Source organism: Barbus barbus, assembly GCF_936440315.1.
Source record: "Barbus barbus genome assembly, chromosome: 42".
In the NCBI taxonomy this organism is placed as follows: domain Eukaryota; kingdom Metazoa; phylum Chordata; class Actinopteri; order Cypriniformes; family Cyprinidae; genus Barbus; species Barbus barbus.
Window position 1 is genome coordinate 15,645,540 of NC_136720.1, and position 14,645 is coordinate 15,660,184.

Consider the following 14,645-nt stretch of genomic DNA (forward strand, 5'->3'; position numbering starts at 1 on the left):
GTCTGGAGTGATTCTGGATGAAGGAATGGTCTCTGATCTCTTGTCAGGTGTTCTCTAACCTCATCAAGCACTATAGGAGAAAATTTAGAGCTGTTAAACTGGAAAATGGAGGTTTCAAAAAGCATTGAATAAAAGGGTGCCGTTAATTGTTGCCAATGTGTATTAGAGAAAACATTTATTTCATAATGATATTAAATTCTTGATATTAAATTCCATTTTAAATTCTTATTATCCAATGAAAGGTTGGATTTCTGTGAATTTTTTTAAATGAAAGATCAAAAGGACTAACAATGCAGATTCATTTTCACAACCTTCTTTGATCATATTTACCAAGGGTGTCAATATTTTTTGTCCATGACTGTGTGTGTATATATATATATATATATATATATATATATTATTTTGTCAAGCAAGCAATTCAAGTTAGGTAATAGCTAATCTAACATCTAATGGTCCTCAGAGCAAAGAATATAGGAATTATGCCTCTAATGCTTTACAATAGCTTAATGGGACACCACAGTGTACCGTACTTGTGGAAAATGTCATGCCTCTTCCTTTCTCCTTCACAGAGCCTGAGACAGACAAAGGAGGCATAGAACGCCTGGCATCTCGACAGATGGCACTGCCATGTTGAGAGAAGTGCCCCCAATCCGACCGTGGCTCAGAAAACTAATTATGCGCGTGTCAGAGAGGAGCCATGCAGCAGTGCTGTGGCATTTAGACATCACAGGCGCGTACAATAGCCCCGTTTATCCTCTCCGCTTCAGCGCAGAGATCATTCTGCAATTAAAACGTTACTCATTAAACAGGAAAAATTTCATTGTTGTTAAGTCTTTTCAATTTGCCAAACTTGTTCCTTGTGTTTGGTGTGATTTCAGCGCCGTTGACGGACCACCCCAGGGGAGGAGGGATCAGTCGTGCTAAAAACAAAATTAAATCAAGAGGTAAAATAAAAAAAGATAAAATATTTTTTTGATAAATAAATAAAATAAGAAACAGGGGACAGATAGGCAGGGGCAAGGATATGACGATTACCTGAAATTAACTTCTAATGCGTTTATGCTAAGGATTTTAATGTGTAAATGCCAAATTTTGTCTCTCGTATGGGTTGCGTATGGTCGTGTGGTGATTACAGAATGCAATTAGAGTGGATAAAGGCAGGTGATGGCAGAGTAATTATCCTCTAACTAAATCAGTGTGGCGGCAGCATGCAGGGAAAAAATGAAAGAGAGTAGCTGACACGCACATCAGCCACATCATTCTTTTCATCCAGTTCCCACACATATTATATATATTGTCAAAAACTGCTATATTTTATACATTGTGTATAGAAAGCCCAGGACAATTTTCTACATGATATTTAGCTGTCTATAAATAGATAGATAGATAGATAGATAGATAGATAGATAGATAGATAGATAGATAGATAGATAGATAGATAGATAGATAGATAGATAGATAGATAGATAGATAGATGTCAAGTAAACCAGTAAATGTTTATTTTTTTGTTTTATTTTATACATTTGTTTGCTTTTTTTTTTTTTTAACCCTTTAAAACCGGCTGTGTCGTCGCCGACACACTAAACCAAGCTGTATTCATGTTACCGTAACTCTTCAACCGTTTGCACCATCACAATAATTCAAATTGCTCCTGACAGTAAACAGTATGCGCTTTTCGGTAATATATTGCTTATTACGGTAATTTCTTGCGCTCCGTCGACAAATGACGGCTGATTTCCGGGAGAGCGGGGAGGGAGAATTTGAATGGAGAGATACGGAGCGCGGAGTTTTGGATTGCATAAAATAATAAACGAAACAAACAAAAACATGGTGAAGGTGGAGTAAACAGCACAGGAGTCGATTGGGATGGTTTTTGATGAGACTTTGGGAGCAGTCTGAGTGAGACTTTTTCACATGTAGTGTGTGCATCGCTATAATGAGTCCGTGCGTGTAAATGTATGGGTGTATGCATGTGCACGCATTTACATGCATGTGTAAATATGTGCGTGTATGAACAAAAAAGCCTCCTGAATGAAAACTGTGCAACCCAGTGTCCCAAAACTACTTGTATATATGTAATATAGTTGAATTTTGAAGTAAGAAGTGTTGGATTATTTCGATCACGATTTTTCTCTTTTTTATAAATAAAAAACAGAAAATGTTTTACTGTTGTTTTTTATTTTTGTCTATTTAAATTCTGTTTACAAACTCAACACACGACATTAATGGTCAAAAACTGTACTTTTTTGAAAGCCGTCTGTTTTCTGAAAAAAATGACACCTTGCACTTGAAAATAGCACATTCTGTTAGAATTTTACAGTCAAATAAACAAAATATGTAAAAATGACCTATTTTACCCTTAGGTTTTAAAGGGTTAAATAATGTTGCTTTGTCAAGTGATTCAAGTAATAAACCAAAAAATAATATTTATGAAAATGTATTTAAAAATCCACATTCATGTAAATAAGAAAGTCAAAAATAAGATGACATTCAAAATAAATATGATTTTGTCAAATAATTCAATTGACCAGCAAAAGTTTGTTTATTTGTTGTTTTGTTTTCATAAAACAAATAATGAAAATTGCATTTTTATGTTCAAAATTATATTATTTTGTCAAGTAAACAATTCAAGTAATAAACCCCAAAAATATTTATTAAAATGTTTTTTACAAACCTAAAAATATGATGACATTGTTCAAAATAAATATAATTTTGTCAAGTAATTCAATAAACCAAATAAATATACACACACACGCATTTGTCTCAAAGCTCAAAGTCATAGTGTAGGTTGTTTGTCATGTGTGTGTGTGAGCCATCCTGTTGGCTTTAAGATAAACAGGTTGGCTTTTGTTCAGGGCTCTGTCATCAGGAGCTGCTATATGAAGCATTCACATGAACCGTCTGTGTGATAAACTGGACAGTTTGTGTGTGCACAGTGCAAGTCCCAATGCCAGAGGAAACAACAAACACGTCTGCTTTCTACCCTCTCCCTCTCTCCCACTCTCTCTCATCAGTCTATCTGTCTACCTCTGTCAGTGTGTGTGAGAGAGTATGTGTGTGCCGTGTGGGTAGAGGTGACTGCCAGACAGTGGGGCGGCAGGTGTGCAAGCAGAGCTCTAATGCACACACACACACACACACACACTAGACAGAAACACCTCATTGTCTAGAAGTGTTCTGTGTCCTCTGCCCCTCACATATACCTGTGTTCCTGGCTTAAGCCACCCTAAACAAAAACCTCCCTATTTAAGCTAAGACCATTCTTTAAAAGTTTCCATTGCATCCTTTGAAAATCTGACCTGCATTTTACCGCCAGTTGCATGAAAAAAAAGAACGAAAAACATTTCAGAGTGTTTATATATTTTTCACAAAAGTAATTTGTAGTATCAGAATCCAACAGCAAATATAGATGCATTTTTTTTCTGATTTGTCATGATAAATGAAAAGAATATGTGGTGGAAATAACTTTATACACATTTTGTTTTCATAGCTAGCATTTTATGTATCCTAAATAGATGCAATTAATATTATTTGTTTTTTTATTTTACTTTGAGCAATCTAAACTTGATATTTACCTTGATCTTTTATTTATATATATATATATATATATATATATATATATATATATATAATTATTTTTTTCCCTTTTTTTCATATTTCATCTTAAGCATGCTCTTCTTTGTAAACAAGTTCCCTAACTCGGTTAAAACTTTATTGAAATATTAAACTATAGGGACTAAAAATTTGCTCGTAGGAGTTACGTCACAACAGAAGTGTGCAAAAAGTGATATTATTTTCACACAGTAAATATTAAAATTGTTTATGATTATTTCTCTCTTTATTTAGGATTTCATTTTTTAATAGATTGTCATAGTTCTTGTTCTATCACAAGGTTAATAACAATACTACTAATAAAAAAAAATCTTGAACATTGGAAGGCATTAGAAAAGACACAAAAACAAGTAATGAAGCCATGGGTAAAAGTTTCCAAGACTGTTAATATGACCTTCATATAACAAAAAAAAAAAAGTTATAACCTAATAAATTATATCCTAAAATCCTAAAAATTGAATCCATGGGTATGAAAGTGCCTGTAAACTCTTAGAAATAATGGTTCCAAATGGGAGTTTTCACAGTGATTACATATAGAAACAATTTTGGTTCACACACACAAAAACCAAAAATTGTTTCTATATGTAATCACTAAGAAAACTTTTCTTATTGTAAAGAACATTTAAAATAATCTAAAGATATTTAGATTAGATTAGATATTCTTTTCCACCATAAAGAACATTTTGTGGAATGGAACCATTTATAGGAATAAAGAACCATTATGTTTAAGAGTGCAGTTGACGAAAAACCTTAAGATTTTTGTGTATACATGCAGGTTGATAAATGTTATCCTTTGGTCTGAGTCATATTCCTCAAAATTGAGTCCTCCACACATTTAATGAGGAGCATGTGTGAGTTCTCCTTTGTACCTGTGTATTAATGTATGTGGATGTTTCTGTATTTGAACTCTTGGTTTGTGTTGATCACAGGATTAGACTCTCTGCTGTCAGACACGGCTGTTCTGAAGATAAAGAGGCCTTTGGTTCTCTCACTTCCAAGATGTTCTTGACCGCAGCTTTCAAAACTCCTTCCAAAAACAGCGAACGGAACCCAAAGATTTTTCAGCTTCGGGCTGTCTCAACTGAAAACCTCTGTTAAAGTGGAAAATGTACTTAAATTCGTTCAGTTCAAAATTGGGTTTCACATGGCTCTGAACTTGGCCTGAGGTGTCTAGTGACATACCAGAAAACCGCTCATACTAACACAAGCCTACGTTTTTGCTCTCAGCCTCGTCGCATTGCTAAAATTGCTGTTTTTTTCTTTCCATCAATCTATTTTGAGTCTCGGCAGCAGGTGCTGTAGAGGTAGAAAATGTTTTGGTGCTGTTAATTGGCCTATACAGGATGAAGTGCAAAATAAGAACACAGAACCTACAGCTGATGTAACATTAGAGGACATGGCAACCCAAGATGCCCAAGGCTCCAGGCTGCTTGCTCTGCCTCTCCCTGCCCAGCTATGAAGTGGAAAAAAAGGCAGAGGAAGCTAATGAGGTGTGCTACATAGCAAACATCTGCTCGCCCAATACATCACAGTAATTTAATGCCACGGCCGTTCATTCAAATGACATTTGCTCTGTGCTCTGGAGTCTTATCAAATGGAAGATGGAAGATTCTGTAGTGACGATGTGTCTTTAAAGGTGAAATGTGTTGTTTTATTCAATGCTAACATACTTTCCATCCGTGCTTAATTGGCTCAACCGAAAGACAGCAACAATCAGGTTTCGGAAGTAAAAATCTATTCATTTTCTCCAGGAGAATTGATTTTGAACAACTTATTAACCATTAAATGCTGAGCCATGAGCTATGGCTTTTGTTCAAGCAATCAGCCCTCATTATTTCAAATGGGTTTTTAAATAATCATGTTGAATAGAGCAATTCCTTGTGGAAAGCTATGATTACTCATGATTCTACAACGAAATCTCAACCAATCAGAGAACTGCGACAAGCAAGTGGTGTAAAAGAACATTAATAAACACCTGCCCACTCTTGTGAAAGGAATAGTTCAACCAAAAACAAAAATTGTATCACCATCAGTCTATTAAAGATTTATGAATTTATTTCTTGATAGGAATAGGTTTGAAAAAATGGGTCCCGTCAGAATTAGAGTTAGATTAATTCACAAGTACAGTGGGGAAAAAAATTATTTGATCCCCTGCTGATTTTGTACGTTTACCCACTGACAAAGAAATGATCAGTCTATAATTTTAATGGTAGGTTTATTTGATCAGTGAAAGACAGAATAACAACAAAAAAATCCAGAAAAACGCTTTTCAAAAAAGTTATAAATTGATTGGCATTTTTGATCATAGAATTTTTATTGTTGCAAATTGCATTTTTACATTTTATATCACCCCACCCACCGTACATAATCTTACCCAGCCCTAACAAACAATCCCCAATTAGTACACAATAACAAAAAAAATAAAAAAAATAAAATAAAATAAATAAAAATAAATAAAAAAAACATGCTTCAAAAAAAGATTCCCCCCTACCTCTGATATTGTACTTAATTTTTTCAAGTTTTAGAAAGAATACCAAATCTTTGAGCCAAACTGAAATAGAGGGGGGTTGAGGGGAGGTCCAAGACAACAGAATTCTGCGCCTAGCAAGAAGAGATATTGATTGGCATTTTAATGAGTCAAATAAGTATTTGACCCCTTTGCAGAACATGATTTAGTACTTGGTGGCAAAACTCTTTTTGGCAATCACAGAGGTGAGACGTTTCTTGTAGTTGGCCACCAGGTTTGCACACATCTCAGAAGGGATTTTGTCCCACTCCTCTTTGCAGATCCTCTCCAAGTCATTAAGGTTTCGAGGCTGACGTTTGGCAACTCGAACCTTCAGCTTCCTCCACAGATTTTCTATGGGATTAAGGTCTGGAGACTGGCTATGCCACTCCAGGACCTTAATGTGCTTCTTCTTGAGCCACTCCTTTGTTGCCTTGGCCGTGTGTTTTGGGTCACTGTCATGCTGGAATACCCATCGACAAACCATTTTCAATGCCCAGGCCCTGACGGTACATGGCCCCATCTATCGTCACTTTGATGCGGTGCAGTTGTCATGTCCCCTTAGCAGAAAAACACCCCCAAAGCATAATGTTTCCACCTCCATGTTTGACGGTGGGGATGGTGTTCTTGGGGTCATAGACAGCATTCCTCCTCCTCCAAACACAGCGAGTTGAGTTGATGCCAAAGAGCTGGATTTTGGTCTCATCTAACCACAACACTTTCACCCAGTTTTCCTCTGAATCACTGGCAAACTTCAGACGGGCCTGTACATGTGCTTTCTTGAGCAGGGGGACCTTGAAGGATTTCAGTCCTTCACGGCGTAGTGTGTTACCAATTGTTTTCTTGGTGACTATGGTCCCAGCTGCCTTGAGATCATTGCCAAGATCCTCCCGTGTAGTTCTGGGCTGATTCCTCACTGTTCTCATGGTCATTGAAACTCCACGAGGTGAGATCTTGCATGGAGCTCCAGACCGAGGGAGATTGACAATTATTTTGTGTTTCTTCCATGTGCGAATAATCGCACCAACTGTTGTCACCTTCTCACCAAGCTGCTTGGCGATGTTCTTGTAGCCCATTCCAGCCTTGTGTAGGTCCACAATCTTGTCCCTGACATCCTTGGACAGCTCTTTGGTCATGGCCATGGTGGAGAGTTTGGAATCTGATTGATTGCTTCTGTGGACAGGTGTCTTTTATACAGATAACAAACTGAGATTAGGAGCACTCCCTTTAAGAGAGTGCTCCTAATCTCAGCTCCTTACCTGTATAAAAGACACCTGGGAGCCAGAAATCTTGCTGATTGATAGGGGATCAAATACTTATTTGACTCATTAAAATGCAAATCAATTTATAACTTTTTTGAAATGCGTTTTTCTGGATTTTTTTGTTGTTATTCTGTCTCTCACTGTTCAAATAAACCTACCATTAAAATTATAGACTGATCATCTCTTTGTCAGAGGGCAAACGCACAAAATCAGCAAGGGATCAAATAATTTTTTTCCCTACTGTAATCCACACAACTCTAGTCCATCAATGAATGTCTTATAAAGTGATAAACTGCATGTTTTTAAGAAACAAATCCATCATTAAGGCTTTTTAATGTTTCAACCATTGATTCTGGCCAAAATACGACTCAACAATCCATTATAACACTCCCTCCTGTCAGCGTAGGATGTGGAGTAATTCTCAAATGACTTAAATATTTGTATGCAATAAACTAGTATGCACAATAGTGCTTTTGAATGTCATCTTTACATCTATAAATAAACAGTTTTATATTCTGTATTGTTCATGGGGGTTCTGTAACAAAATTAATAAAAACAAATTGAAAAACAAAAATACCATTTGGCTCATGGCTTACAACTCTTTAAGAAAGACTTTTCTAAAATCCTTGTGTGAAAAATAAATTGAAGAAGTACTTCAACTGTGAGTTTGGGCGCAACTAAGGAACTTAAAAAATCAGCCCTTTTGTCACTTATAATGTTTTATCAAATCTTAGTACTTGGTTACCAAGGAGACAACACTATCTGTGAAGAGCTTGAGATGAAATCTGAAACATTTGATTCAGAAAACAAAGAAATAGTGCTCATAGTTGAAGAAACAGCCATAGAGACACTCACTTCCAAAGTAATGCACTCATAGTGTTTGAAGAAGAAGCTGAATTTTCCAACGAGCCATAAACTAGAGATAAAGCCCTGGTGCAACGGAATGATGAAAAGTGAACGGATACGACAGCTTATTTGGAGCGAGAGATGAAGAGGAGGAGATGGAAATAGATTGGGTGACAGAAAGGGGAAGAGAGGTAGAGAACCAGAGAGAGACTGAGGAGTAAATTGCTGTTTGACTGGGGAAAGAGCTCCACTCCCCTGACTCCTACAGGAGCTGTATTTTGTCTGCAGGAGGTAATTAACGTATCACAGGACAGCGAGACTGTCCTCTCTCTAACATGCAGACTGAAGGGGTCTGGAGAGGCCTGCAGAATCGAGGCTCGCAGCCCCAATATGTCATGAGCTTAATGAAGACGTCCCTGAGTCCTCGTACCCTAGACACTAACCAACACTCACTTGCCAACACTCCTCCTTATTTATCATGTCACACTGCTTAGCATGTACAGTAGCGCTCATTGATCCAATCCAATAAATATTACTAGTAGGCTATAGCTTACTTAACAGCATGAATTACTACTTGGAATTCAGAAATAGATGTTATTGGGGGGAAGGACATCCCCATTCAAGGAAGCATTTAATTGGACAAAATAAATTGAACACACCCCTGAGTACAGGATGAGTCAAGCTCTTTTAACTCGGATGGATTCTGATTGAGGATGAGTAAATTTCATTTTTGGGTGAACTGTTCCTTTAATTGAAATAAAAGGGCCGTCTCTATAATATATATTTTTTTTTCCACAATTCAGCATGGCCATATGTTTAACTATTCTTACAATCAAATCAGATCAACATGCGTTAGTTTGGGTACATTTTTCCAAAGACACCACATGTCTGATTTATGAGACAAAGCTTCCCGGGTCTTTGTGTGTTGATTATAGTGTCATGTAGAGAGGAAATGAACCCTCTTTGTTGCTGAGGAGTTACAGAGCTTCTCTATGGAGCTGCTAATTTGAAACAATGTGTTGCAAAAAGTAGATGTACAATGACATTACTCGAGAGAATCCTGCCATTTCACTTGTCAAAAAAGGACTTTATGTACATTAAAAAACATATTCATTAATGACTAATTCAAAATTGATTTAGAATATGGTGGAAACATTCAGGGAAGATGTTATTCAGTGTAACTATTATTTATTAGCAATGTTTGCTAGGGTTAACATCATTGTGGGGCATTGATATTTCTTAAAAATTAAGGTTAGTACAATGATTTGAGACCTGATTTGAGATTTGAGTTCTTACAAAATAGAAACCACCCGAACACCATAGTGTACCAAAAACACTCAAAGACCTTAGCAACCACATAGCGAACATTATATCTCCCATTTAGGACTTCATAATCTTACAGCTGTGACTTTATACACTGCCGTTCAATTTTTTTTTATAGAAGTCTCTTCTGCTCTCCAAGTGTTTTTTGATCAAAAATACAGTAAAAAGAAATAGTAATATTGTAAAATATTATTACAATTTAAAATAACCATTTTCTATTTCAATATATTTTACCATTATAATTTTTCATACAGTTGTTTTGCTTACTAATTTAGTCAAATATTAAGAAAATTTTTTTTCAGGATTCTTAATAAACAGCATTTATTTGAAATAGTAATTATTAAATGTAACATTATACATGCCATTACTGCCACTTTTGATCAATTTACTGCATCCTTGATTAATAAAAGTAACACTAAATACTACAAAAAATACATTATCTCCAAGATTTATTTGTTGTAATTGTAGCGGTAACACTTTAGTATAGTGACCAATTCTCACTATTAACTAGTTGCTTAGCATGCCTGTTATTAACATATTAGATGTTTAGTAGTACTTATAAAGCACATATTCTCTATAACCATACTGTACATCCTTAATCCTACAATACCTAAACATAACAACTACCTTACTAACTATTAAAAATGCAGTAATTAGGAGTTTGAGGCAAAAGTTGTAGTTAATAGTTAGTCAATAAAAAAAGTGTGACCTTTGTAGCTTTATTGTGACCAAATTTCTCCCAATTCCGACTTTATATCTCAGTGGGACTCTTTTTCCCATCAAATTTCTCACAATCAGTTTTTATTTTTCTCTGAGGCAGCTTCCACTTTTTTTAACACTTCTTCACTGCTCATCATCAGAGTGTGAACACTGTCCAACTCTACAGCACAAATGTGATTTAATTACTACCCAAAAGTGTGTGTGTGTGTGTGTGTGTGTGTGTGTTTTCTGTAACAGCTCAAGCAGAGGTAAAAGATTCACATTTACACACTTGACAGAACATCCGCAGTGCTTTAGTCATGCCGTTATGAAGCTGTGTGTGTACTGTGAAGTTTTGAGTCTTATACTTCACGAGAGTCTCTTCTGCTATAGGCCTAAACATCTGATTCACACAATCTCAAATATACCAAGCTGCTAATGAGCTCTGATACACACTGCGTGTTTGTGTAGACTGTGATTACCCTGATGTGAGTGGGAAGATGTGAGATTACTCCTTCCTCTCTGTTTTAAATGAGCTAAATTTGCCCTCTCATTCCCCCCAGCGATAACACTGGCTTCATTATATAATTAACACTGTTGAGACTCACAACCACTGAACCCATATCAACTACACTGTCCAATGAAGACTCATATGAACATTGTCCTACATGTGTAAAATTATGTCATGCCTTGTGCCCAAGTCCATCGGAAAGTTAGTCTGGTGTTATGCATCTGCTGTTAATCTGTGTTTGTCTCCTTCCCCTTCTAGGTAACTGAGTACTTATCACTTATTTCATGTATAAGTGTGTGTTTTGAGAAATACAGGTCTATTTTCCAGGTATCTGAGTGCTTGGTGGGGTCAGGCAGTTCAGAGTGAATGGGGAATGATGGGATTGTGGAGAGCAGTCACAGATATCTAACTCTGCATTTTCAGTGGCTGATGATAGCAGCTTAAAGGCTTATACTGTAATAAGAAGGCCTTGAGGTTGGTTAATCATGCTTTGATTTGGACTTTGATATTTGTTGTAGAGTACTCGTGTGTGTGTGTGTGTGTGTGTGTGTGTGTGTGTGTGTTTGTATGTGTGTGTGTGTGTGTGTGTGTGTGTGTGTGTGTGTTTGTATGTGTGTATATATGCATGTGTGTGTTTCTGATTTGGTCATTCCAGTATATATTTTTTTACTTTTATTCATAATTTTTATGTTATAGAAAGAAAACTCTCACCAAGGCTGCATATATTATTTATTGAAAAATACATTAAAACAGTAATATGTAAAAATATTTTTACAATGTAAAATAAAAAATTTCTATAAAACAGTAAAAATTAGTTTATGCTGATTTGCTGCTCAAGAAACATTTTTTATAACTATCACTGTTGAAACAGTTGTGCTGCTTGAATATTTTCGGGGAAACTGTGATACATAATTTTTTTCAGGATATTTACATGAACAGAAAGTTCAAAAGAATAGCATTCATTTGAAATAGAAATCATTTGTAACCTTATACATATCTTTACTATTATTTTTTGACACCCTAAATGAATAAACATTTGTTTGTCTCCATACATACAGTTATATAATATATTTTTATATGTAAAATGATATACAAAATTAAGTAAAACAAAGGAAACATAGCTAATTGTACCTCAAAATGGCAGTTTTCTAATCTATTCCTGTCAGCTCTACATCATTTCAGTTCATCTGTAGGGATTCATTTTATATAGGTGTGTGTGTGTGTGAGACAGTGACATTTTAGGCTCCTCTGATTAGCATATAAGGGTCCCGTAGGCTCGATTGCTGCTTTATTTTAGCACTGTGCTGCATAGTGCAGTCACATGCTTCAGTGGAATGTGTAAAACGCCCCTGATTTGCAGTGCTTTATTTCATAGAGAATTCTGCACATGCATGCATAATGGAAGATTATTCTCAGATCTGATTCCCTTCATATTTCAGACGCACTGGCTTAAAAATAGCACCAATGTCTTTCTGTGTGTATTCAGCTCAGCATTGTGCGCTCTCTCTCTCTCTCTCTCTCTCTCTCTCACACTTTTCATCCCTCCACTGTCACCTCCCCCTTTCTTGTAACACTTGTGACTTGGCGGTGATTGAATAGCTTGAAAAAAAGAGGAAAGATGGGTCAATCTATAAAATGAAGCTGTTTCATTTTGAAGTGATTTTTAGGTAAACTTTGCACCAGAACCTAGTGAGATGCAATTTTAGCCATTCCTAGATTTTGTCATTACTAGACATTATAATGCTTCAATATGATTATCAGAAAGATTTTTTTTTTCTAGAAACTATACAAAATCTTTGTAACAGGGCTGACCGTTAACTTACCAAAATAAGTGGTTAAAAAAGGAGATGCCAACTTGCCTTTGAAGAGAGATTCTGGAAATGTCAGTTGTTTTTTTAATGTGAATCAATTATGAATTAATAAAGAAAAATATTATAGTAACAGGGTTGACACAAATTTTTAAGTACACACACGATAAAAGGTTTATATAAAAAATATGTCTCTTTTATCCCAGTAAAAGGAATATATTAACATGTGAATCACTGAAGTATATGAAAGGGACACAGAAGTCACAGAATCTTTCACTTTAAAGGGTTTCAGGATTATTGGAGTGTCTCTATCTCTCTCCTCCTCAGCTTCACAGCCCTTTTAGTGTTCCAGACAGATAACATGCCTTAGGACTACTTTACTACAAGCTCTATGAAGAGCCATCAAGGCTACTTAGTTCACATTATTGTACTCGACAGCAACGGATGTGACTCACTAAACAGTTTAATACTTTTCTTTGATTTTCTGTTGGAACTTGCGTCATGTGACGTATTTCAGACTTTTCTTTCTTTTTTTGCTCTTTTTTATTTTTTTTTGCAACATGCGTAATGTGATGTAATAGCCTATTTTTGCAAAATAGTGCTTCCTTGCTTTTGAAGGACAAGAGAATAGAGGGAAAGCTATGCAAAGAAAAATACAGCTATGAAAAAAGGAAATTGCTAAGACCATGTGAAAGCAGGTGGAAAACTGTGTAATGTTAACAAACAGGTCACGATAGGAAGAAAATAATAAATGAAGGTTTTAGTTAGTGTGTATGGATGATTATGTATTCATCTGTATTTGTGATTTCAGAATGTCAGCTGCATCTCATATGTGTTCACCTACCTGTTTCTGTCATGAATGTAAGATTGATGGCCAGGTGTGAAGATACTCGTAAAATTGACGTCATGTGACATTTGAGTTGGGATCATGAGTATATATGGGGTATAACAATTCTAGATACCTACATTGAAAAATGATCCTTGAAATGAAGAGGATCTCATCTCGGGGTGAAATATGAGCTGCATATATATATATACAGTGCCCTCCAAAAGTATTGGAACAGTGAGGCCAATTCCTTTATTTTTGCTGTAGACTGAAAACATTTGGGTTCATTCATCATTCATCAAAAACATTCATCAAAAGATGAATATGAGATGAGAGATTAACATTTCAGCTTTTATTTACAGGTATATTATTTTCATCTGGATCTGATACACAACTTAGAAGATAACACCTTTTGTTTGAACCCACCCATTTTTCATGTTACCAAAAGTATTGGAACAGATAGAATTAACATAGATTAAAGTGAAAAAGACTTAATATTTAGTTGCAAATCCTTTGCTTTCAATAACTGCATCAAGCCTGTGACCCATTGACATCACCAAACATTTGCATTCTTCTTTTGTGATGCTTTTCCAGGCTTTCACTGCAGCTTCTTTCAGTGTTGGGGGGTTACTCCCTTCAGTCTCTTCTTTAGCAGGTAAAATGCATACTCTACAGGGTTTAAGTGTGGAGATTGACTTGGCCAGTCTAAAACTTCCACTTCTTGCCCCTGATGAACTCCTTTGTTGTTTTGGCACTATGTTTTGGGTCATTATCTTGCTGCATGATGAAGGATCTCCCAATCAGTTTGGTTGCATCTTTCTGTAAATTGTCAGACAAAATATTTCTTCCGAGTTAATTTTGCTGCTGCCATCATGTGTTACATCATTAATGAAGATTAATGAGCCTGTCCCAGAAGAAGTGATGAAAGCCCAAGCCATTACATTACCTGTGTAATGTGTACTATAATGTACACCTGTGTACACTGTGTTTCAGATGAGCTTGTATGTTTGGGATCAAGAGCAGATCCTTTCTTTCTCCAAAGTTTAGCCTTTCCATCACTTTGGTCCATAAAATCAGTCCATAAAACCTCGTCCCAGAATTTTTGAGGCTTGTCTCCTATTCTTCTTGCTAATGAGTGGTTTGCATCTTCTGGTGTAGCCTCTGTACTTTTGTTCATGTAGTCTTCTGCGAACAGTAGATTGTGATACCTTCACTCCTGCCCTCTGGAGGTTGTTGCTGATGTCACTAACAG